The sequence below is a fragment of the Canis lupus genome, chromosome 20 (genome assembly GCF_048164855.1).
Source record: "Canis lupus baileyi chromosome 20, mCanLup2.hap1, whole genome shotgun sequence".
In the NCBI taxonomy this organism is placed as follows: Eukaryota; Metazoa; Chordata; class Mammalia; order Carnivora; family Canidae; genus Canis; species Canis lupus.
This window is the reverse complement of record NC_132857.1, coordinates 16,690,761-16,713,795: the sequence shown is the minus strand read 5'-3', so window position 1 is coordinate 16,713,795 and position 23,035 is coordinate 16,690,761. Positions and strand designations below refer to the sequence as shown.

General features: G+C 33.8%; 1 long non-coding RNA gene across 2 annotated transcripts in view; it reads right to left on the bottom strand.

The window, feature by feature from the left end:
- The window catches only part of LOC140612057 (uncharacterized), a 37,890-nt gene extending 35,064 nt beyond the window's left edge, over positions 1-2,826 (bottom strand). The window contains exons 1-3 of one of the 2 annotated variants that reach the window (XR_012013374.1): positions 2,751-2,826; positions 2,055-2,096; positions 422-532 (exon numbers count right to left, since the gene is read on the bottom strand). This is a non-coding gene — a long non-coding RNA (uncharacterized lncRNA). The remainder of the gene's footprint in view (positions 1-421; positions 533-2,054; positions 2,097-2,750) is intronic. The other variant, XR_012013375.1, reaches the window with a different exon arrangement.
- Positions 2,827-23,035: the final 20,209 nt, after the last annotated feature.

Below are 23,035 nucleotides of genomic sequence, written 5' to 3'. Positions count from 1 at the left end.
TCTTTGTAAATGTATCATATATATACATTATATTATATATATTAGCCATATATATATGATATATATATCATATATATATATATCATATCAAGAGAGGAAGTTGTAAAAGTAAAACCAAAAATATATTTTAAAGTTTTATCCTTCAAACAAATAGGTGCTGAATCACTGAGAGTCAGACTTTCCTTGAGTAATTGAAAGCTAAAATATATTTTCAAAATATTATTGGGCAAAAAAATATTATAGGGCTATAGTTCTGTGGGGTAGAAGAGAAAAGATCAATGTAAAATGAGAACAGGAGAAATGGAGAGATGAAATAATTTCATTTGAATAAAACCATTCATCTCTTTTTTCGCTTATTATCTGGATCACAGAGACGGATTCTTCAGCTCTGGTTTTTCCCATCATGGGCCATGTGGAATACCTTGCATGCTGCCAGGTCTTCTGCTTTCTTGTTTCCCAGAAGTTTAAAGTAAGATGATATATCCTTATTTACATTTATCCAAGACGTTGTGCAGGCATCCCATTTTTTCTACTATTCAGAAATATAACATATGGTATAAGATTAAAAACAAAGAAAATAAAATTAAAAACATGGAAATAAATTTGTGTTTGTTTTGGATTTTTGTGCATATGCTTAGGCTTCAGTATATCTGCACCACACCATTGTTATTGCCCTCACACATGGGTCAATGTTCAGCACCCTATCAGGAGTACCAGAGAATAAGTATCATAGATAATAAATATTTAGGTTGATAAATTTTAATTTCTAAAATGGATGAGCATGAGACCAAGAAAACGAGATTTAACAGACTTAAAAGACATAAGTATGCAGTAGAATTAGCCAGGGATGCCTTGTGGCTCAGCGGTTGAGTGTCTCTGCCTTTGGTTCAGGGCATGATCCTGGGGTCCCAGGATCGAGTCCTGCATCAGGCACCTTGCATGGAGCTGGTTTCTTGTTCTGCCTCTCTCTCTCATTCTCTCTGTCTCTGTGTCTTTCATGAATAAATAAATAAAACCTTTTTTTAAAAAAAAGGAAAACCCTTTTCGTTCAGGAAACATTTCTTACAGCCTACTGTCATGGGGTTATGTGAAGGATGGTGTGAAGGCAATAAAGGAGAACCATGGGTTTTATATATCAAGATGAGAATGCTATGCAGAGTTATGTCTGAAGGCTCTGATTTACTTAATATGAAAGGTAAGTATACTTAACAGTTTGTCAGGAAGTAAGGCTGGAAGATAAATCTATCAAAAATCTATTTTACAAGGTGACTGCAATGTGAACATTTTAAGAAACGCTAATCTTTATGGGTAATTCTATGTAGATATTGGCTTTTATTTTAAAAACACATATTTTTCAATGGATATCTGGCCTCTTTTCATAGTGTGATTATTGTGGACATTGCTGCTATAAACATTGGGGTGCAGGTGCCCCCTCAGATCATACATTTGCATCTTTGTGGTAAATACTCAGTAGTGAAATTGCTGGGTCTTAAGGTAGTTCTATTTTCAACTTTTTGAGGAAATTCCATACTGTTTTCCAGATGAATGTATAAAGAAGATATGTACACACACACACACACACACACACACACATATAAAATGGAACTCTACTCAGCCATCAAAAAATGAAATCTTGCCATTTGCAATGACTGGATGGAACAAGAGGATATTATGCGAAGCTAACTAAGTCAGTCAGAGAAAGACGATTATCATATGATCTCATTCATATGTGGAATTTAAGAAACAAAACAGAGGATCATAGGGGAAGAGAGGGAGAAATAAAACAAGATGAAATCAGAGAGTAAGACAAACCATAAAAGACTCCTAATCATAAGAGACAAACCTGAGGGCTGCTGGAGGGGAGGGTGGTGGGGGGATGGGGTAACTGAGTGATGGGCATGAAGGAGGACACGTGATGTAATGAGCACTGGGTGTTATATAAGACTGATGAATCACTGAGCTCTACCTCTGCAACTAATAATACATTATATGTTAATTAATTGAATTTAAAATGTAAAAAGTAAAAAAAAAAAAAAAACTAAAAAAATACATACATTTTTCCATTAAGTGAGAAGTCTTGCTGGTTGGAGTCTCATCTATAAAATAATGGTAAAATTGAGATTTAGTAATCATAGTAACATCTTTCAAGTGTGCACAAGGTTTCAGGTATGGTGCTAAGTGTTTCAAATACATTAACTCATTTAATTACCACAACAAACATGCATTTTGTGATGAGGAAACCAGACACAGCAAGGCAAAGTAACTTGCTGGAGTCAGACAGCAAAACCTAGCTTAGAATTAAAAAGCAAGAATGGTTCCAGCTCATGTTTAGACATTGATGTCACCTCGAAAGGAACGATTTGATCGATCCAATGGTTCTACACAACCAATTTATTTTCCACATCCATGTTTCTTCATCTAAAAGCATATGATTTTCCACCACATCTTATAATATTGAAAATGTTTGAATCTAATTTAATCATTTTAATATCACAGACTCAGTAATAAATTGTTCTTTAATTCCACTCATTCTACCTCTTCTATTTTAGCAACTTTGTGAAATGTGGTCATAAGCACAAGCCTTTTCTAGCTTTTCTCTTTCTCTATCCATTCGACACTCACCGGTACATTATTGCAAAATTATTTTCCTAGTCCTATGTTATAGACGTGTGCAGTTGAAAAAGTTTCCCAGATGACTCTGATATAAATATATATATTATATATATATATATAATATATATATTTTTTACCTTTTGAGAAACACTGGATTAATTCAACCATCGGCCTCCTCCGCTCTGAGCCTGCACCCATGTTACTGTGTACCACTAGAGAAAACCAGATGATCTTGCAGATTAGTACCATAGCAAATTTATGGTATCCAAACTCAGAGGTAACCACAACTGCTTGGCAATCCTATTGCATTTTTCTTATCTGGCCTATTTCCCATTCCCCTCAGCAATTATTCCAGCCCTTCTTCATTTTCTTTAAATCCACAGCCCCAGTAGAGTCCATCTTACTCCATCAATTACTTCCATTGTATGCAGTATTTTTAGGCTTAAGCACACATACCACACAAACATACAAATATGTTTGTTTTAGGCTAAGCACACATACCCACACCCATACAAATATACATACATCAAAATTTGAATATGTATTATATACCTATTATGCATATATAAGAATATATGTATATGTGTACACATGTATGAGTTTGTTCAACTTTTGATACAATTAAATTCAACTTACTTCTTAAAAGATTCTCATTCTTTTATTTACACATTTTCGCATATTCTCACTTTCTTCAGCCATTTCTGTTTTGTAAGCACCTCCTTTTCTTAAATGATGAAACTCATTAGGACTATAACTAAATGTAAAGTCTTCCTCAGGAATCTGGCCTCAAGTCTTTTTGCTGTAAATCAGATGTGTTTAAACTATGATCTTGAAATGGATTTTAAGGAGCCAATAAAACTCCTGAAGCTATATCTTTATTTCTTAAAATTTTTTAAAAGATTTTTTTACTTGACAGAGAGTGCACAAGCAGGCAAAGGCAGAGGGAGAAGCAGACTCCCCATTGAGCAGGGAGCCTCATGTGGGGCTCTATCCTAGGACCCTGGGATCATCCTGAGCTGAAAGGCTGACTGGCCAGCTCACCCTGGAAGCTATACCTTTAATACCATATATATGTACCTATTTCTGAATAGGAGATCCAGAATTTTGAAGTCAGAATGTGACTCAATAAAGTTTATGAACCATTGTTCTAATACTCTCCCTGTGCATTTTAATATTAGCCTACTTTTCTAATCTCTGTTTGTCCATAGACAACTTCTAGATTTATTTTCCAGTTTGGACTTCTGTCCTGAGCTAGAACTGTGACAACTAAATTTCTTCATCTCTACATCTCACATGCACCTTAAATTGAACAAACCTCAAACTGAATTTATTAATTTTATTAATGAGTCCATCAAAGCCATTCTTTATATTCGTTGTAGTGCTTAGTATTTCTTTTTGATTCTTTCTTAGAATTGCCATCTTTCCATTATATTTTCCGTCTGTTCTTACATGTTGTCTATTATTTTTCCATTATAGCTCTTAACATATTAATGATGATTGTTTTAACATCCCAGTCATATCTGACTCTGGTTCTACTGCTTCTTCAGTCTCTCCCAACTTCATTTTTTGCCTTTTAGCATGCCTTGTAATTTTATGTTGAAATCTAGACATACTATCTTTTGTAAAAAAAAAAAAACTAATATAAATGGGCCTTTGGTAATGTGGCAGTGAGGCCTGGGGGAGGAGAACTGTTCTATAGCTTTTGGTTAGACTTCAGTTCTTTGGTGAGGCTGTGCCATGGATTTTGAACTTCCCCAGTGCCTCTCAGATCTCCTCCACTTTAATTGGGACAAGAATCCTAAAGGGGGCTAGAGTCGGGTATTTCCCTACCACCAGGTTAAGATAGGTTCTGATAAAACTCCAGCAGGTTAGGCTCTGAGTTTCGCCTGAGGTCAAGTCTTGTCAGGAAAACATGAGACTCAACGTGGCTCAGTGGTGGAGCATCTGCCTTTGGCTCAGATCCCGGGGTCCTGGGTGCCACATCAGGTTCCCTGCGGGGAGCCTGATTCTCCCTCGATAAGTAACTTGGAGGTAAAACTCACAAAAGTGTGGGATCCCTCTGATGACTAGGCCCCCTGGAGTTTTTAACTCTTAGATTTGTTCACAGGGAGCCACTCGCATTTCTCAATTACATGTCAGATTTTCCTACCCTGACACTGATTTCCTTGGAGGCTTCTGCTCTGGTAAGTTGTGATTCTTTGTATCTTTCTATCTCTCCAGTTTTTGAAGTAGCAGTTTGCCTGATGACCTCCTTTCTTTGACACATATAAGAGAGATTGTTGATTTTTTCAGTTTGTTCAGGTTTTTACTTGCTGTGAGGACAGAGTGATAATGTCTACACTCCCTACATGTCAGACTGGAAACCCTACTAACTTTATTCAAATTATATTTCCTTTTTCTAGTTTTCATATCAGTGAATAACACCATCACCATGCATTTGACCTAACAGCCTAACCTAGAAGCCATCCTTGACACCTCCTTTTTTCTCAACCTGACATCTAACCAGTAGCCAAAGCTGGTCAGACCATGCCTTTAATGTATCCAACAGTCCATCCTATTTCTCAGTCCTATCAGTCACTGATTTTGCTCATGTCCTCACTATTTTCCATATAAAATATTCTTTCTCTAGTCTCAAGATTCGCCATACACTACCCAAAACATTTTTTCTGAAACAAAAGTTTAACTATACCTTTTCCCTATCTAGCATTTAGATACATGCCTCTATTAGTCCATTCAGGTTGCTGTGATAAAACAAGGCTGGGTAGTTTAAACAAAATATTTATTACATATAAGTCTAGAGGCTGAGAAGTCAAAGGTCAAGATGCCATCAAAGTGAGGACTTATTTCCTCATTGTGTCTTCTAGCTGTGTCCTCATATAGTGAAAAGGACAAGAAAACTCTCTGGGGTCTATTTTATAAGGGCACTACTCCCATTCATGAAGGTTACCGTCATGAGCTATTCACTTCCCAAGACCCCAGCTCCTAATATCATCACATTGGAGGTTAAGATTCCAATATATGAACTTGAGGAGCATATCAACATTTAAGCCCATAATAATGCCCAAGATTTATTATATTGTGAAAAATATTGTGATATTTATATATATTTTTACAAAGCTAATGAAGAGATTGCTTATTGATAATATTCGATAACTACATTGACAGCAGCATGCTTTCTTGACCCATATATCGGACAATCAAATATTATCCCTTAAATTATATGGGATAAACTAAGGCTAGGGTAAGAGTTCCAAAAAATGTTAAATTGTATCATTTTCAGATATTTAATTATTTTCAGCTTATTGCTTTATAGTTCAGATTACACAAACTTGCTAGGTTTTTTTCATTGATCACATTTACTTTTTACTGAGGTTACCATAACTAAATAGAAAAGAAATTGATACAACTTCATGCAAAGAAACCATAATTGGAAAAAAATAGTGTGTAAGAATTGCCAGGCAATAAAAATTTGTCATAATGATATTTTCCTTTCTGTGACAAATCTCTTTTTATGTCACTAAAATATGTGAAATCTTTAACAGCCTAATCTGATCAGTAAGATCAGAAAAATGGTGAAATTATTTTGATCAGAAAAATATGAAATTATTAAAAAGACTAAATGAAATATGGATTTAAATCCTTTATTGTTAATGATAGATATTACCTAAGTATATATTGTGCCTTTCATGATTAGATGGATTTTTAAAAAGTTTATTAATAATAATATTTAAAGTGAAAATTATTTGAAATTTCTAATTCATCTTTATTTCATTATATTTTCTATTTGTTTATTTTTGTAATGCATTACATGCTAGAGTACTAGGACAATACATATAGTTCCTTGTAAATAATACATATGTTTACAATGGTGATTTGTGCATGAAAATTTTTACATATGGAGGGGAACAGAATGATCAAAACATTTTGAGGCCAACTACTTATAGTGTAAAATCAGTATCTTTAAGGTAGAAAGAAGATCTTTTATAAGATGAATCGTTTTCAATTCCAGCCACAGCTTTTATTACATTCCACCTTACTTTTGACAATTTCTGAACTTTTTATAGTCCCAGGACATCAGACACATCACTTTATATTTTTCTTTCTAAACTGAATTCTACTCACTGATTCCCTTTAGTCCACTGCCTGTTTAACCAGGACTTGACCATTAGGACCAAGCATAGGCATCTATTCTGTCCAAGAAAGCTTTCAGTGGTACTTTCCATATGCCCATCTGGGTTTTGTTTATGCCATGAACACCTATTCATTTGCCTTTCTACCACATAACATTTTTTTGAGAAATAGTTTTCCTCATTTTTCAGAGATCTATAAGACCCCCATTCTAGTGAAAACAATGGAATGGAACCTAAAATCTATTTAAGTAAACCCAATCTCATATGTTACAAAGATTGGTCAAAATTTAAGCAGCCAAACCAGGTTGGATCATTGGTAGTGAGTGCCTTGCTCTCCTGTGACTCGCTACTTTGGTGGAGGAGTGAACATGTGACTCAAGTGAAGTCAAGCAAAATGGTTCCTTGAGACTTTGGTAGCAGAAGCTGATCCCCAAATGGGTAAGTCGGCTCAGTGACTCAGGGAAATGTTATTCTAAAGCAAAAATTAAACAAACCAAAATAAAAACAAAGCTGGCATCCGAAGAGGTGGAGAAGAGATAGGAAGGAGAGTCTGATGGTACTTACAGAACAGGCCCTATCCTAAGCCACACCACTCCTCAGTTTCCCTAGGATTCATTGATGGAACCTTTCTTCTTAGACCCCAGAAGACAGCCCTTTTCACTTCTCTCTATGGCAACATGTATTGAAATGTTTCCTGAGCATCCCTCTTGTCCCTTCTTCATTTTCTTTTCTATGTTGGCGAGAGATTTGTAGAAAATCTCTTCTTTATCCCCCACAAAAATTAGTGACTACCAAATTCTCTCCGACCTACTAATAATGCCTCTATGCTCTCCTCTTCATCGACATTGTCATTACACACTCTCAGCCTTGCATCAGCTTTTAACTGGTGTGTGCAATAAGCCTCCGAGTCTCCAGGCCTTTCTAGCATACTCTCCACTATGGACACACCAGATGCCTCATCTTCTCATGCTACTGTTGAACTTTGCTACCTTAATTATAATATTTTTTCTTATTTTACAATAGTTTGCTTTTCTAATCTTCTCTCTTTACCATAACTACAGGAAAAGGACAGTGAAATTTCATCCTTTTCTAGAATAATATATAATTCATACTAGGATTTTAGTACACAGCTATTGAATAAGTACAGGAGAAAAAGAAAAGATGCAGAAGGACATTTCTGAAAATAATGAGCATGATGAAATACTTGGGTTTTGTTTTCAAAAATAGCATATATGGCTATATTATGATATAGTGTTTAAAATTGTAGATGTAGTCTTAAACATAGATGTAAACTTGATTGCCTAAGGTAATTTTCTGTCGTTGAGTGGTACCATTTGACTAATTTTTAGTATTACATATTTCAAATGGAGATGAACAACACTGGGGCATATGGAGAAAGTTGATAAAAATGTAAAAATTTGTATTATACGGGGATCCCTGTGTGGCTCAGGGGTTTAGTGCCTGCCTTTGGCCCAGGGCACGATCCTGGAGTCCCGGGATTGAGTCCTGCATTGGGCTCCTGGCATGGAGCCTGCTTCTCCCTCTGCCTGTGCCTCTGCCTCTCTCTCTATATATATATCTATCATGGATAAATAAAAAATAAATAAAAATCTTAAAAAAATTGTGTTATACAGGGAAGTAAAGTTTAAGGCATATTTATATTTAAGGAGACAAAAGTAAATAAGGGGAAATGAAACACCATGGCTTCTACCTTAAAATGTCTAATAAATACACACATGCACACAAACACACACACACACATTTGTTCTTTTAGAGATTGTGAGATTATAACTCGAGCCAATGAATGATAAAGTCAGGAAGGAAGATTGTTCTTTTGTGCTGTTTTTATAGGTGTCACATATAAGTCAATTAATATGGTGTTTGTTTTTCTCTGGTCTGGCTTATTTCACTTAGCATAATAACCTCTAGATCCATACATGTTATTGAAAATGATAAGATTCCATTCTTTTTTGTGGCTGAGTAATATTCCATCGTGTATATACCTCATCTTCTTTGTCCATTCACCACCTATTGACAGACAGGTGGGTGTCAAAGGGGAATAGAGAATGGACAAAATAGGTAAAGGAATTAAGAAGTAAAAGTTCTGTTTATAAAATAAACATATCACAAGGATGGAAAGTATAGCATAGGGAATATAGTTAATAATATAGTAATATCTTTTTCATGGTGAGCACTTTGCAATGTGTATAATTTTCAATCCCTATGCTGTGCACCTGAAACTAATTGAATATTAAATGCCAACTACACTTCAATTAAACATTAAAAAAAAACTTTTTTAAAAGGACAGGAAGGAAGGGTTAGACAGCATTAAATAAAGAGCACCCTAACAATTAGTTTGCTCTATTGAAAATACATGAAAATTCTGTTACTAGATCTATTCTCGTGCAGGTTAAGAAATATTTGACCAATAAATAGTAGAATCCATTCCAGCATTGTTTGGGAAATAAAATTAAAAGACTTCATTCCCTTTCAAAACTAAAACTCTGAATATAATGTGTTTTACATGAGGATAGAATTTAAGCAGTTTTCCCTTTGGGAAAAAGTCTGATTCAATTATTTTTCTTATTTGTTTTTAATAGAGAAGAATTAATATGCAATTAACAATTAAAACTGGAGTGAATACTATTATTTTGAGATCAGCATAGTAAAGATTAGAAGAGAGACTTGTCAAAAGGTTCTTTTGTATTGTTTTATTATTTTTATATTCTTGCTTTAGCTATAGATTAAGAGAATAGACTCTGGCTTCCTCACTAGACAAACTGAAACTACTTTAGAGGCAATGTAGGTGCCAGTTCAGTTCAGAATTTGAGATCAATTCGAATGTATTTTCATTATTTTAATTTATCTTTCTCCTGTGAATTTTCAAGCTGTTACTTAACAGTTTCTTGAGTTTCACTAGCCTGTTTTAAAGTCTGAGGTAATACAGAAAACTAAAATTTTTAGAAAGGCCATTTGGAATGTTCCTTTTACAATAATATGTTTTAGTATAGTATCATATTTCATTTGAGATATTTCTTTGTGGAAGAAAAAAGCCCCGAATAATTACCAATCAGAAATTGGAAAAGAATTAATTTTCTTATCCATTTATTTCAGCTACACCATAAGAAGCAGCATAATATGTCCCAGATTTATAAACAGATCAGTTATAGATTGTTAGTTTTAACTCTTTTCAGGTTATTTTACTAAGGATATTCTAGTGTTTACCATAAAACTTTGATAAAACAGTTTTTGTTATAAATAGTACCCACTAAATCAATGACTGGGGATTTAATAACAAAATGTTCATTTCTTTGGAGAGATGCCATTCTGCACTTGCAGATGCTTATGTGCTGGAAGCCGGGCTGGCTGGGAAAGGGATGGGAGTGCACAAAGGATGAAGGGAGCTAGAGATAAAGAAGGGTGTGCACCTTTCAGAGGACTAAGATGAGGTTGTGTGTCAAAACAAACTGAGGCAAGCTGAGAAGTTGCTTAGTGTCTATTTATGCTTCAGTTCTGTCTCCTTTAGACTTTTCTAGCAAACCCTATACTCGAGTGGTGGTTAAGAGCATTGCATTTGCCATACTAAAGACTCTGTAGGTAAGTATTACCTCTTCTCTCCTTTTCTCACGCTATATACTCTGTAGGGAGGTTTGGGTTAAAATGCCAAAAAACATGTCTTCCAGTGATGTCTAATGGAATGCCACCAGTGCCAAGGCACGAGTCACTTTACCTGGGCATCTTTACCTTTCTTCAAGGGATATTATATGCTTTTGTTGCCTTTCACTTTTATTACTGGGGCCACTAGTAATAAAATGTTTTTGTTTGTTTTTCTTTTAATTTTAGTTTTTTGTTTGTTTGTTTGTTTTTAATTTTTAAAACTTATTTGATTTCCAAAGTCCTCAGGTTCAAAACTTCACTGTGCTCTCTGAAACAATACAGAATTTCCATATTTTTACATGGGTTTCACAGCAGTACTATTTGCATTCTGGCATTCTACAAAATATTTTTGCCAGCCTCTTCAGTTTTTATTACCAGAAAAGTCTAAAGGAGACTGAACTGATGAGTGAATATGAGCACAAAAAATATGAGCATGTTGGACAAGCAATCTTCCTACCTTGAAGTAGGAGACATTTGGAACTGGAAACATTGGTTACCACAGATGGAAGAGGGGTGCTATCACTTTCTAGTGGGTAGAGTTAGCTGAACATCTAACAATGCAAAGAACAAACCCCACAAAAAAGAATGAACCATCCCAAATGTCATTAGCAGTAAGGCTGACGAATTCTGTTGTACAGGCTTGTTTATATAATAAACTTCTGTTTTCCCCCAATTTTTAAATCCTAGAACAGAACTTAGGCTCAAGCTAGTGATTATGTTGAGTTTTTCTCCCATCCTTGATATTATCACGTATACATACCCGTACACACAATATAAACTACATAATGAGACCGCATATTATGCATACAATTTACATGACTTTTAGAAATAAATAAATTGACTCTAACCATTGAGAATCTGGATCTGCAGAACACAAAGGGTTAATTACTAGCAAAGAGAAATAAAATAAGAATCCTTGACTTATTCCTTGACTTATTCATTTCTACAATGAGGTACACACAGAAATATCATTCCCTTGGTATTTTTGGGTTTTTTTTGTTTTTTTTCTCTTGTTGTTTTTAATAAATTTGTAGTTTTTATTATAAAATAGCTTCTTATTTGGAAATAGAGACTTTAATGAAACTTCCAATATTTTAAAAATAAAAATGTTATGTAGATTCCATTTGATATTCAATCGTAGATGAATATATTTTCAGGTTGGAAATGACACGCTAAGAAGTTTTTCATAACATTACTATCTTAAAAATTATGAAAATATCTTACTTATGTAAAACGTTAATCCAAAGTCAACTTTTATGACTGCAAGTAAGGATTTCAGTGAAAAATGTTGAAATCTCTTAAAAAATTTAATTAACCAAGTCACAATAATAACTCCTAGTTAACCTTGTCACAGTCAATGAAGAAGATGTGAAATGGTTACAAATGATTATTAAAACATAATTAAAGAATCGAAGAGATTCATTAAATGTAACTAAAAAAAATTGAACTAATGTCCAAAATGAATTCAACATTTAATTTTCTAAGAAGCACTTGTTCTATTTTCAAGGATTATTTTTCTTTATCATTACATAAATACATAAAGAATGTAGAATATATGTTTGCTTCAGTAAATTGATGACACTTTTCTAAAATATTCATGGTCAAAAGGCTGAATGGTTTGTTATCATAGTTTCAGTATATACTTTCATTTTTCTTCTCTCTCATTAGTAAGTAAAAAGAATTCTCAAATACAGGGGAAATAATATATAGTTTGAAGAACAAGTCATGCCACAAAAATAAAGCAAGAGCTTAAATGTCTTCAAAATATATTATGGAGTTTTAAAAATAATGACTGTGCTATCATAAGACATAATTTTTCATTAGCTAATGATATGACTAGTGACTATAGGATAAATGGTAAAATAGCTGGGAACACAATATGTCATAAACATATTTCAGTGACCAAATAATTTTGCAAACATATATACATGCATATGTATATAAATGGTTAGAGAGGTATCTAAAGAAACATACTACCATGTTTACAAATGCATAATATGTATTATATTTTCAAATATATACCATTTCTTTTCACATTTGTCTAATTTTGCTTTCATTGACTGCATTTGGTATCGTATCCAAAAATCATTTCCAAATCCAATGTCATGAAGCTTTTCCCCTATATTTTCTTCTAGGAATTTTGTAGTTTTAGGTCTTACATTTAGGTCATTAATCCATTTTGAGTTAACTTTTGTATATGGTGTAAGACAAGGGCCCAACTACATTATTTTGCATGTGGAAACCCCACTTTCCAAATACCATTTGTTTTTTTGTTTTTGTTTTTTTTTTAAACATCAAAGGATTTTTTTTTATTTTTTTAAAATTTTTATTTGTTTATGATAGTCACAGAGAGAGAAAGAGGCAGAGACATAGGCAGAGGGAGAAGCAGGCTCCATGCACCGGGAGCCCGACGTGGGATTCGATCCGGGGTCTCCAGGATGGCGCCCTGGGCCAAAGGCCCGCGCCAAACCGCTGCGCCACCCAGGGATCCCACCAAATATCATTTGTTAAAGAGACTATGCTTTCCCCATTTACTCATTTACTACTCTTGTAGACACTTGAGTAGTAAATTTGACCATATATGCTAGGATTTATTTCCAGAAACTCTAGTCTAGTCCATTTATCTATTTGTCTTTATGCCAGCATGCTGATTTTGATTACTGTGTAGCTTGGTAATATATTTTGAAATCAGGAAGTGTGGAATCTCCAAGTTTGTTCTTCTTTTTTTGTGTTAGTTATTCAACATCCCTTGAGACTCTATAAATTTTAAGACTAATTTTTCTATTTCTGAAAAAAATACTCTTGGGATTTTGACAAGGACTGCACTGAATCTATAGTTTGCTATGCCAAGCAGGATGTCTGATGTAGGGCTTGATTCCAGGATCCTGAGATCATGACCTGAACAAAGGCAGATGCTTAACTAACTGAGCCACCCAAGCACTCAAGTAAATTTTCTTTGTATATTTTGAATCCAAGTGTTTTATCAGATACTTGATAAAAATATTTCTCAAATATTTTCTTCCATTCTATGACTTGTCTTTTCATTGTCTTAACATAGTCTTTTACAGAGCAGAATTTATTCATTTTGATAAAGCTCAATTAGCTAGTTTTTCTTTCATGGATTTTACATTATTTATATTTCAAAAGTCATCATGAAACTCAAGATTACCTTGATTTTCTATATTATCTTCTAGAAGTTGTGTAGTTTTGCATTTTACATTTAGGTCAGGGTCCTTTTTCAAGGAATTTCTATGTCACGTGTAGGATTTTTTTTGTAAGTGTAAGATCTTTATATTGATTTTTTCTGTGTGTATGTCCAATTTTTCCAACATCATTTGTTGAGTTTTAACCTGTCAAAACTCCAACTAATTTTTTTTGTATCCAGTTAAATTATCCTTCAAAAGTGAAGTAGAGAGAAGACTTTCTTAGACAAACAAAACTGAGTGAAATTGCTGCCAGTAAAACTGCCTTGAAAGAAATATTAAAAGATATTCTTCAGAGAGGACGGAAAATGTAGTAACTCTGATCTACATAAGAAGAGCGCCAGAGCAGGAATAAATGAAGGTAAAATGAAATATTTATGTTTTCTTATCCCCATTTGATTTAATAGATAACTATTTACTCAAAGTGATAACAACAACAATAAATTAGGTGATTACAGTATATGAATGAATAAGTAAAAATAAAGGCAAGTAATATTATGAAGAATAGACAGGGAATGGGAATACTATGTTATAAGTTACCTGCATACTATGAAGCAGTATAACATTATTTGAAGGGGGACTTGGATTAGTTACAAATACATAGTACAAACTCTGGGGCCCACTCAAAAAACTAAAGAAAGATATAATTGGCAAACTGAGTAGAGAGAAAATGGACTCATACAAATGCTCAATTGAAACTAGAAAAAAGGTAAAAATTATAACCAAGAAACAAAAAACAAATGCAAAAGTGGAAACAGTTATAAACAGTGGATACTAATCCAACTATTTCAATAATCATTTCAATGTTAATGGTCAAAATACATTAATTAAGAGACAGGGTGTCAGAGTACCAAAGAAAAAAATAAGACAAAATCACTTATGAGAGATGTACTTTAAATAAAAAGGTTCAACTAGATTGGAAATAAAGGAATGGATTGCTCCCATACCTTGGCTATGAAAGTAATTCTGCAATAAACACAGTGCGTATACCTTTCTGAATGAATTTTCATTTTCTTTGGGTAAATACTCAAATTACTACATCATATGGTAGTTCTATTTTTAATTTTTTGAGGAACCTCCATACTGTCTTCCACAGTGGTTGTACCAATCTACATTCCCACCAACAGTGCATGGAGGTTCCCTTTTCTCCACATCTTTGCCAATACCTGTTATTTCATTCTTTTTTTTTTTTTTTTGATTCTAGCCATTCTGACAAGTATAAGGTGATACTGTGGTTTTTATTTGCATTTCCCTGATGATTAGTGATATTGAGCATCTTTTCATGTATCTGTTAGTCATTTGTATGTTTTAGTCATTTGTATGTTTTCTTTGGAAAAATATCTGTTTTGGTGCTCTGCTCACTTTTAATTGAATTATTTGGACTTTTTTTTTGGTGTATAAGTTCTCTCTGTATATTTTGGATAACAACACCTTATTGGATACATCATTTGCAAATAACTTCTTCCATTCTCTAGGTTGCCTTTTTGTTTCGTTGATGGTTTCTTTCACTGTATAAAAGACTTTTATTTTGGTATAGCCCCAATACTTTATTTTTGCCTTTGTTTCCCTTGCCTGAGGAGACATATCTAGAAAAGTGTTGCCAAGACCAATGTCAAAGAGATTACAGCCTATATATTCTAGGATTTTTATGGTTTTGAGTTTTAAATTTAGATCTTTAATCCATTTTAAGTTTATTTTTGTATATGTTGTAAGACAGTGGTTCAATTACATTCCTTTTTATATAGCTGTTCAGTTTTCCCTGCACCATTTGTTGGAGAGACTTATTTTTCCCCATTGTATATTCTAAGTGCCCATTGATGGATGGATAAAGAATATGTACATATTGTGTGTATACATACACAATGGAATATTATTCAGCCATAAAAAGAATGAGATCTTGTCATTTGCAATAGCATGGATGGATCCAGAGGGTGTTATGCTAAGTAAAATAAGTCAGTTAAGGAGAAATACCATATAATTTCACTCATATATGGAATCTAAAAAAAAAAAAAAGGAATGAACAACAACAACAACAAATTCAGGAATGACCCATAAATACAGAGAACAAACTGGTGCTGTCCAGAGGGAAGCTGGGTGGGGAACTGGGCAAAAAGGGGACAAGGGAGTGGGAAGTGCAGGTTTCATGGGGATGACATGAAGAGCATAATAATCAACTTAATCCATTGACTTTATAAAGGACACACAACAGCAGAATATGTATTTTTCCTCAAGCTTAACATGGAACGTTCACCAAAACTTGTGATGATATAATTAGATTAAGAAATTTAAAAATAATAGAAATCATATGAATTCTGCTTACAGACCAAAATGCAATTAAATTAGAAATCAAAAGCAGAAAAAAAGAAGAAATCAAAAACAGAAACATAGCTGGAAAATTCTCAAATGTTTAGAAATTAAATGAAATGCTTTTAAATAACACATTTGTCGATGAAGAAATATCAACAAATTAATACATATTTTGAATTAAATGAAGATGAAATATAACTTGTACAAATTGATGGAATAAAGTGGAAACATTGTTTCCATGGAAATTTATAGCATCGAATGCATACATTAGAAAATAAAAATTCTAAAATCAAGAACTCAAGCTTTTTGTCATATAAAACTAGGAGATAAAGATCAATTTAAACAAAAAATAAACAGAAGAAAACAATAAAAATTAGAGCTTTTTTTTTTCAAGGACAGTGATATACAATTTTTGGTGTCTGTTTTACAATTCCAAAACTTTATAAAATACAAAGATTTCCTTTTCTTACAATTAATATAACAGACTATCTTCATATAAAAATTTTGGGTCTAACAAGATTGTATTGGCATAAACTTTGAAAGAAATTATTATTTTTATCATATATGTGTAGATTCAAGGATTCAACTAGATTTGTAGAAAAAAATAATATTTGGAATTACGGACATGAAAGAAAGAGAAAGTCATTCTAAGCAAAAGGAACAATCTGCTCGAGGACAAGAGTGTATGGCCACCTGGAGCATGTTTGAGGTTAACTCTCAATTCGATGATGTTTATAGAAAAGAGTGAGTGGAGGTGAATTTCATCTTAAGGGACTTTTTAAAAAGGTGTGGTTGTTATTAAAAGAACTTAGATTTTAATCTGAGCTATTCCAGTATTTGGGTAGGGTAGGGAAATCTATAAGAGGAGAAGGATAGAACAGTACTTGCACATTATTTGGCTAATAGACTGGAAATGAGAAAAAATACATATAGATAAGGAAAACATTAAGAAGGACAACAAATAGTCCTGGTGAATTTTATTTTATTTTAATCCTGGTGAATTTTAAATGGGGTCTAAATGTTAGTAGCAACAGTGGAGGTAAATGGCAGAGAAGATCTGGGGCAAGAGACATTATATAAATTATGGAGATGGATGTGAAAGGAGTCATGGGGAGCCATAATTTTCAGTTCGGGTGGGGGCAGCAGTAATGTTGTTAACCGCAATGAAAGATACATAAGGAGTAGAAAAATTGTGAAATAAGAATTCCATTCATGTGTTCCATTTTGACTCTGCAGAGTTTGATGAGCTTAAATATTTACTTTTAAAGGTTCCCAGAACTCAGGAGAACAGTAGGAAGGAATACAGGAAAGTAGTTATATGGTCAGATTCTGAAGCCACATATCCGTATTTGAATTGCAACTTCACCTCTAACAAACAGTATATAGTTCAGTTTCCTCCTTTAACAAACAGAGATGGAAATCATAACACCTAATTTATACGTATTTTATAAGACTCAAGTGACATAATATAGGTAAGCCACATAGCACGGTGGTTTATCTGCCTGGCATCATGAGTATTTGTAAATATGAGATATTACGTGAATACATAAGGACGTCATTGAATTCTACCGGGGATTATTTGAGGCAACTGAGTTAATAAAATCAACCAGGAAGCATGTAAGAAGATTCCAAGAATTACTTAAAGATCATGGAGAACTCTGAGAAACAGAAATAATAAGTAAATGAACAAAGGAAGAAAAATCAGAAGAAGCTAATGAGAAAGAGTATACATTATGACAGAATAAGAAAAAAAGAATTTTGAGTGTTGGTAACATCAATGGGAAAGTAAATTTTTAAGAGAAAAGGCAATATTGTCAATTTTAAGTAATCAAAAGGAAAGTTAGCCTTAGAAGCATAAACATTGAAAAACTTTGCAGTTAGAAGTTAGATGTTAAAACTCATGAAAGCACTTTGCATTGAGATGAATAAATTTACAGATTTCAGTGGGCTGAAGATTAATGTAAATACAGAGCAATATAAATTAATATAATATAAACTAGGGATCATAGACAACCTAAAAAGAGGATTGGTGCTTAACAAAATAAATGAAATATATGTGTGCTACAGTGAAAAATATTCTAGGCAGAAGATTGAAGTGCTTGGTTAGAGAAGTAATATTAAAGTTCATGAAAAATATATGTAAAGTTTAAAGTTTTAATTGTTACGCCTGAAACTAATATTGCACTGTATATTAACTAACTGGAATTTAAATAAAAACTTGAAAGAGAAAAAAATTAAGTCCTAATGATGGAATGCCTTCATTTGTAATAGCAGAAAGAAAGCTAAAATGTGTAGAAACACCAAAGCATTTGCCAAATCTGTTTGAAGAGAACTTCATATAGATAAAAAGGAAGATGTGAATAAAGGAGGAGGTAAACTTTTTTCCTGTATAATTTTATCTAAATTCTGTTGTTGATGATCAACAAATGTAATGTAACCCCAATAAAACTGTCAGCTGATTTTAAACTAGAAAATAAATAAAAAAGCAAAATTAGCCAGCAAATTTCTGAGAAAAAAGACACACCAGCACATGGATAAACTAGATGAACAGGGAGTAAAAATTCAGTGAGAGGAGTATATTAGTTGAGATTCAGCTGGAAAGAAACCACAGCAGTCATTTGGGAAGAGAACTTTTGCTGAAGGAGAGTCAACTAGTGAAAAGTGGTTAATGACTAGAAGGAGTAAGAGAGGACAGTAAGGGATTCAGAAATAGGTAATGCAAAGCAAACACATAAGCAAAACATACTACCTTCAGGACAGAGGGAAGGTGAACAAGAAAGGAACCAAGAACTTAGAGAAGATCTCACACTCCCACCCCAAGAGTGGGATTCAGATAATACTGAAGATTCCTTGGCTGCTACCGACTTGTGAGAATCAAAGGATAAACCTAGTCTGAAGTAGCAGACTTGTGAGAAACTTGCCAATGGGTGCAGACAGACTGGGTTCATTTGATACACTTTACCACCTGACCAGAAAACTTACTAGAGGATGTGGGTAGGGCAGCACCAGGAAATTCTCCACTGAAGAGCTGAGAAGCTCATTGCATGGTACAGTGGGGCTGAAGCTGATTATAGGAGTGGCCTGCTGGGTGGCTGAAAAAATTGTGGGAAGGTGTACACCTTAACCTTCTGCTGTGGCTTCATGCTCCTGATCCTCTTATATCGGCACCAAAAAAAAAAAAAACCCAAAACCAAACAAAAACCAAACAGCACACCAGAAGCAAGATGAGAAGTCTCTTCCTCTTGCCATAGTATCACTCTAGGTTCTCTATGGACAGAGCCTAACATTAGGCCAACTAGAGGAGAGGAGAAATCCTTACAGGGTTCAGCTCTTGTTTCACAAAATACACAAAGATGACTGGATTTGAAGTGTAATCATAATTGGCAAAAGATCCATAAATACATAAACACAATGGGAGTTCAGTATATTATAAGTGATCAAAGAAATGAGAAGAAATTATGGGAGATTTCTTTTATAAAACCAAAGGCAGAAATTGCATCCTAGTTTAAAGAAAACACATTAGAAAATTAAAAGAAAACTGACACAGCGAAGTATTATGTACATGGCAAAATAAACAAAAGTAAAGTCAAAGACAAACAAAAACCAGAGAAAAATACTAGTGACTCCTATCAGATACAAATGGCCAATTTATCCTATCATATAAAGAATTTCTGCTTATCATTAAATTAAAAATGCCTCAAGAGAAAAAAAACCAAAAGATAAGATCAGACACTGCAGAAAATAGTCAATATAAATGTCTCTTTTTTCCCCTTTTTTAATTGAAGTTCAATTTGCCTACATATAGTATAACACCCAGTGCTCATCCCATCAAGTGACCTCCTCAGTGCCCGTCAATATAAATGTCTCTTAAGCATACAAGATAAATATTCAACCGTACTCAAAATATGAGAAAGGAAAATATCAACAAAAATAGAATATTTTCACTTATTGGATTAGTAAAGAGCCAAAAGTTTGATAACGTGATGCACTAAGATATAAAGAAACTATAACTTTTAAATATTGTACATGTGAATATCACCAGTTAAAAATAGACAAAATAAAAATGTTTAAGTTGATCAATATTTTTAAAATATTGGAATATAACTTTTATAAGGCATAATCTTCATCCTGGAGTGTCTCACAATTTGTAGATATTTCAGATACACAAAAATGATGAAATATCAATATACTCACTGTCACAATTCAGTTATATATAAAATACTATAGGAATATATTACTGTTTGGTTTGCAACGAGGATTTAATGAAGGCTTCTTTAGAAATAACAGTTTTGTTGGAACCCATGATCCTGAATGATCCTTTATTATCTTTCTACCTGATTCCTGCCTAGTCCCAGTTTAGTTTTTTCTGAACTTTTTCAGAAAATACTAAACTTATTCCAGCTTTGGGATTCTATCATGTTTACTGCTTATATCACCAATATGAATACTTATTCCTCATTGATGAATGATTGACTGTTTCATGGTCTGCAGCCAACATCTTTGGTGAATTTCAATCCTAAAATTCAGGGAAAATAAATACAGATGGAAAGGCCTGTCAGTGCCTATAATAACATTCTTCCAAAGTAAATGCTTACAAAATACTTTTTTGGAAAAAAAATAAGTAAAATACTCCCTTTCTCATATTCTTTGAGGCATATTTGGTGATAGACTTTCTAGAAAAGTCTCTGCTAAAATGTATAAATATAGAAAAATTATATTCACACCAGGCACTCACAAGAAATGAGAAAAATATGAGAAAAATACCTGTAGTGAACTATTCACCAGTTAATATCCTCCCGGGTTTAAAATGCCACAATTTAAACGAAGTTCAGTTCTGCAAACCAGGGAGTGATGTATTAGGGGCAAAAATCCATTTCAGCTGTCATTGGCTACAAATTCCAAGTAGTAGCTCAAACCATTAAAGTGTTTCTCTTAAGTTTTTCTATTATCAAAAAACATCAGGCTGTGTCTACATGAAAAATATTTTTGGAAAGCCCAAATAATCCTATAAGTAATATATCCATACTGATTTACAAACCGTCAATCTCTCCCCGTCACATATATCAAAATCTCACAGAAAACGAATTAAAGAAAGAAAAGGGAATATATTATTTATTACTTATATAGCTGATGTTAATAAATTTTACTATATTACTTGCCCATACAATGGCACTTTAGGAGCTGTATTCCAAATATTTAGGTGTTATGTATATATTATATACATGTTATGTTTCTAGGTTGACTAGCACCAACTGCAAACTAAAAGGCTAGCCTTCACCCTTAATAGGTCACATGGGATTCTTATAACGTAGGCCCTTACCTGGAAATCTATCCTCAAATGACTAATTGAGAAGAAAGGAATTTCCATAAATTGAGGACTAACTGAATAAACTAGTACTATTTCCACATCTTAACCATGAGAAGCCCTTGTCTCCCAAGGCTTCCTTCATAATACTCCATATATCCTCCTTCTGAACCCTGACTCTCAGTCTTCTATTCCTGAATCCTTCCACTAGGGTCTTTAGGAGCCTGCTGTTGTTCATCAGCAATGTCTCCGAGATCCCTGATCTTCCATCTGCATGCTCTCTTCCTCTACTGGCTGTAACTATAACCTGGAGCTTTCCTAAAGGCACTACAGCTTCCCCTGTAGCTTTATTGAATGGTTTCTGTTTTCTACCACATACCCCTTCCTTTTCATTGCCATTTTCAGACTATTTTCCTTTGCTTTTTCTTAAAATCTATTAGTATAGGATCTCTTCTCATCAGACGACTGCATCAACACTTCTTACTGTGGTTATCAACTGACCTGCTCATCTCTTCCTCTAATTTCTTAAATACCTTAGCTTCTGATTCACAATAACTCTCTCCAAACTGTTCCTCTATGATTACCAGTGATTTCAAAATCCTGAGCCAAATTCTTTCCAATGCCCTTCCTCTTTCAGTTATCAGCCTCAACTCTTCCAATGATATCAATTTCTATACTCTTTGAGCCAATCACTCACAAAGTCATACCTAGACCTTATCATTACCAGTAAGTGTATCCACTTCATAGCCACCATTTCCATCATCCCATCCTCAGATCACCATCTCTGGCCTTTCCAGTTCAGTGTCTTTAATACTGACTCTTCATTTTACAGGGAACATTGAACCTCTTGCCCACTTCATATATTTATTCCTTTTTACTGGCCTTAAATGCCATGGTTATTTTGATTATATCATATTTATACTCTTTGATTACTTTGATTATATCATATTTGTACATTTAAACTCTTCCTTTTTCAGTTAAAAATATTATTATGCAAAATAAAAGGCCTGATTAAACTCAAAATGTGATCTACTTTGTGCCTTCACCAATGCAGCTTAGCATTTTTAAAGAGAAATAAAAATAATTTTAACTTCTCTCACTGTAAGGTCATAATAATTAAATTCAGGTGGGAGTATCAATGGTGCCTAACATTCATTCTCATTTTCCTGGTCAAACCACATGCTCAGTCTTTGACTATTTTGTACCTTGCCCTCACTCATCAAACCTTTCAAGCTTCCCCCTTTATCCTTGATCTCAGCTGATCACGTTGTTTTCTATTTCACTGATTAATAGAAACAAGTCAAGACAAAGTTCACAAGTCCTCATCTCACATCCACAACTTGTGAACATCTGCATCCAAATCGTAGGACTTCACTCTGTGACTCATCCCTCTCACCTTGTGGTGTCATTGTTGCAGCAATTTTCACTCTCTTCCTGAATGTTGGCTAAATTCCTCTACTGAATCTTTTTCATCAAAATAAAATGTTTGGGGCAGCCCAGGTGACTAAGCGGTTTAGCACTGCCTTCAGCCCAGGGCGTGATCCTGGAGACACGGGATGGAGTCCCACATCAGGCTCCCTGCATGGGGCCTGCTTCTCCCTCTGCCTGTGTCTGTGTGCATGTGTCTCTCATGAATAAATAAGTAAAATCTTTTAAAAAATAAAAATAAATAAATAAAATGTTTGTCTTCATTAATTCAAGAAAAACCTCTCTTAGTTCTACTTTCTTCTCTGGCTCATACCCCCATTTCTCTCTTTTGCAGCAAAGGTCTTCAACAGGCTATTCATCTTGTAATATATGTCATTCTATGAACCCATTCT